Below are 4,868 nucleotides of genomic sequence, written 5' to 3'. Positions count from 1 at the left end.
ATGAGAACCACAGTTGGAGCTCACATTGCCTTTCGATTCTCCTTTCTCTTAGTCAAGATAGTTTAAGAGATTTGGACACCCTCATATCCACCTTGCATACTGCTCAGTCCATCTCCAGGCGAGCATATCATACACTTCCCTGTTGCTGAGGTATTGCTCAACAACTGCTTCTTGCCTAGGAAATGATGCCTCAATGTGGGGCTGTAGTAGTAGATCATATATGTGCCACAGCAGCTACAAAATGCATAGAATAATTAGATCACAAACATGATTAAGTGTTTATCAAATGAAATAGATAAATGGTGGCATATCTAAACCGTGGCAGTGGGAAAGGGAGGGTGAGTAAGGAGACGGGGAAGATGAATCATCCCCTGAGGAGCCACGTTAGGATGATAAACCTTATTCCGGAAGTGAAACTGAGAATAAGAAGAGACATTGATTAGTGTATGTGTATACAATGTCATGTAGGTTCATATATCTTAAGGAGATAAGTTAATATTACTGTTGGAGGTCTGTTTGGGAAATCCGGAAGGTATCTGATTATGATTTCAAATACACCCCTTTCATATGGGGTGTATTGTGGGCCTTTTATTCTAATCGACCATTTGAAGAAGTTATCATCCAGAAGACCTGTTATCATCCAAGATAAGAAGAATCATTACAAGTAAATAGAAGAAACCAGGAAGAGTTGAAGAACAACATATGGATTGACATACCATCGATGACCAGAAGCCACCCTGGGCTCTCAATGTACAGGTTCTCCATCTTAGCAATTATTCGTTGTTGAACAAGAGCAGGGTGATCCATTGTATAATGTAAGTTTTCTGGGTTGAATGGACACTGAACGATTGTGATATGCTTGTTATTTATAGTGATATGATAGTGGTGGCTAAGTGAAAGGTCATGAAAGGGAAAGAGTCTTAATTAGTGCGGTTAGGGTTATGTGTAATGATGCTATGTATTAATGACCTGCATTGGGTTTTGCAGATATCAAGACTTTAGGATTATAGGCCTAATAATGACTCCAATATATGGATACATGAATTGATCGATTTGTTTCAGAATTTGGATATGTATTGGTTATTTTCTTTTAGTTTTAATTCAGGAATGTATGTTAAATGTAAACAGATTATGAGTATTGGTATCCAATAAAATTAAGACCATTGTTATACGGAATTTCATGTTCATATTTGAGTGTGTTAATTATTCAGGTAAAAACCAGAAATCCATACGAAGAAGAAGGCAAAAAGTGACATTTTAATTTTAAAAAATGTCATATAAAGAACAATAAAAAGACATTGAAATAAACGAATCTGTCATCTGAAAATAAATCATTTGACATGATTGATTAAGACCTATGCCATCTAAAATAAGCTATGACGATAGAAATTATTATACGAACTGTCATCGCAAATTGAATATGCCAATTTCCCACACGTAAGCTTAACGGTTTTAATTATTAGTATGCCATGTGATGACATTAAAGGTGACGGTAATAATAAATAAGTTGCATCGTAACAAAGATTAATATGATAGTACGCAGATAGGATAATGTCATGTGTCGCATCGTCGCATGACAGAACCTAACCGTCATCTGAAGGTGCAACAAACGGCAGCGAGCCCCGTGACAAATTTATATCTCGTGGGACGATGGTTTTTAACCGTAATCTGAAGGGGTTTTTGGCGTAGTGCATAATAATATTATGTAAAAAATTAATTAATTTATTATTATAAAAAAATATTATAATTAATACAAAACATATAACTATAACTCAGACATTATCGCTGAAAAATAAATAAAATTTAAAACAATAATATGACATGTTAAATTACTAATCATAAAATTTATTATATTATATTATATATAACATTTTTCTGTAACAAATGGATCTTGTTGGTCCCGTATAACGTGACAAGATTAGTTCCAAGGGGGGATAGGAACTATTTAAAATTTTGTCCGTTAAGGCTGATTTCTTTTCTTTGAGAAAAGGTTTACACAGTGGCGCTAAGTAGATTTAAGACACAAGCTTAGTCAATTGGTGACTAAGTTTGCTTCTTTCATTGAGTCAGGAGATAGCACTTAAGTCTATTCCTGAACTCAGCTTCTTAGTGCACTCAACTCAGCGTGAGTTCGTTACTTAGTCAGTTTTAATAGCAAGCAATATATAAAGGAGTTTAAAGGTTAGAAATATGTTACTCAGCAGACATATCCTGGTTCGGCCTCTCCGCCTACGTCCAGTCCCCGGAACTCGTTCCGAGCTTTTTGAATCCTCTACTGAGCTCTTTAAAGGTAGAGCACGAAAACTTTTACAATAGAAGCTGAGTATACAAGAGTACCTTCCTCTATTCCTCTACTCACTCCTATACCTACCGCTGAGTACTATAACCGAGTACTCAGCTTCTCCTTTCTATTCTTCTAGAAATGATAAGTGTTTGTCCTAAACAACAATTGCTAAGACACTTTAGATGAATGAATTCACTCTAGACTTTTACACAAAGATTGGAATTGGTGTAAGGTTTGCTTTGCTTTTCTCACAGAACTTCAAGTATGAATTTGGTCAGCGTTTCGACTTGATTGAAGATCTGCATCGAATGAAGCATTTGAAAGGCCTATTTATAGTGACACTTCGAAGACCGGTGATTTCGAATTTTGAAATAACCGTTGGAGGCTAACGGCTTCCTGTCGCTATCATTCTGGACGTGCTCAGTGTTGTTGGCCAATGAAATTCTTGTATCTTCTGTCTATGGCAGTGCTCCAGACAGCTTACTGCGTCTTCTGAGCTTTACCCAAAGTAGAAATACTTTGTCTACAAGTTGGTTCTGTTCTCCCGCTGTCTTGTACTTCTTGTCGTTCAACTCAGCAGCTTCATCTTGAAGCAATTGATATAAGGCTTCTCGATCCTTCTTCACGCTGAGCTAGTGCTTTGCTTAGAACGATTGCGTTTTGTCTTCCTGGGCCGTGAGGTCTTGATCTGTTGACTTGGGCTTGACTTCCTCTTATGGGCCTTTAGGCTTTTTATCTTAATGTCTTATAAATCAAATTAACTCAACATTGAACAAACACATTAGTGTGAATAAATCAAATCATTTAAATTTAATGTGTTTAGAATACTTTTATCAATTACATAAATAATTTTGTCAAATCAAAATCATGTGGAAAGGTGTTTCAACAGATCTCGCTAATATAAATTGAACAAATATCTATATGATATGAAACAACATGTTATGACTACCAATTAATATTATACTTCTTTCTGTTCTTTGTGGAGGAGTTGAACTCTATAAATGTCCTTCCCGCTGTTCCCAATTCTACGCCAAGGGTTAAAAAGTTAGATGCAATTGGTCTCTATAAGGAGGAATCCAAACTCTTCAAATTTCCTAATAGACCTGATGATGTATATGGTCCTCAACGCAAGCAATTGCTACTTTTTACACCTCTACATTCTATTGAGAATGCTTTTGCCATACTTCAGGAAGGAGAAGCTTAAAGAGATATTCTTCATAATTTCAAAGTAGATCATGATAACTAATATGACATATTAGTATCAATCATATCAATCTCCATCATATCGGTATCAATGTCCATCATATCTGTGTAAACCATATCGATGTCAACAATGTCGGTGTCAACCATGTCAATGTCGCCCATATAAGCTTCAACCATATCAACATCAATCATATACACATCTATCATGTCAGTATCAATGGAGCTTCTGTCCATAGTTTTCATGAGTAAACCTATCGTTTTAGGTGTAGACTAAGAATTTATTCTAATAATATATGAATTGCAAAAAAACAAAAGAAGTTTTTGAAGAGAAGACAACGTAGGAGGAGAAGATATGAAAACCTAACAACAAAGCTTAGGTTTTTTAAATATTAGTAATTAATAATTATTTTGAGTATTACTTTCATGAAATGTCATTTGACTGATTTAGTCCAATCCAATCTTTATGTCTAGGTCAAATATATTTAATTTCGTCATATGCAATCTATATGGTAAGGTCAAACATATTTAATTTAGGCATATCCAATATTTATGTTTTGGTCAAACATAATTAACTTAGTCATATCCAATCTCATTACCTCAATTGACGTCCTTTGGCAGATTAGGGATGGAAAACGTGCATCTTTCTTGTAGAAAATGGCTCAAATTTTGCCATGAAAATAGATTTACACGAGTTGGACTTTGTAATTTTTGGTCGAACTTCAAAAATTCACATCTCCTTCTACTCATCCATTTTAGCTCCATTAGTCATCCCTGGATTCCTAGTTATTGTGCCAAAATTTGTAATTTGATACCCCGAAAAAAATCGTCAAAGTTGGATGCTTGGATTTCCTAAAAATGGCTTTCCTTTTCCCACTTTTGTATTTTCTTTTTCTTTTACTCTTTTTATCTTTTTTTTGTGTTTTCTTATTTTTATTTTATCTTCATTTTATCAACGATACAATATAATTATAATCTATGCTATTTATTTACCTAAAATTAAAAATAAAAATTACCCTCCAACAATTGTATCTCCCTCTTTTTTTTGTGTGTAATGCAATTTTTATAACAAATTAAAATTACACATAAAAAAAAGTCTTTGTAATTTTAACCCTCAATTTTTAATTTTAAATAAATTGACCCCAAACTCTCAAAAAAATTCATCCACCACACTCTTACTCCTTCAAGAATTCTAAAAGAAAATGGACCTCTTCACTTTCCTTCACTCAATTGTTTTAGCTCTCCCTCTCTCTAACCAAAAGCCGAAAAAAATTCTCATTCACAATTTGTCACCAAAAGCAACGATTTCAAGCATTTCCTTCAAAAATCACTTCTGAAATGGGTAAGTCTCAACTCTTTTTCTATTCCAAATGTGATCATCTAT

The sequence above is a fragment of the Euphorbia lathyris genome, chromosome 3 (assembly GCF_963576675.1).
Source record: "Euphorbia lathyris chromosome 3, ddEupLath1.1, whole genome shotgun sequence".
Classification (NCBI taxonomy): domain Eukaryota; kingdom Viridiplantae; phylum Streptophyta; class Magnoliopsida; order Malpighiales; family Euphorbiaceae; genus Euphorbia; species Euphorbia lathyris.
Note: the sequence above shows the minus strand (reverse complement) of the source record.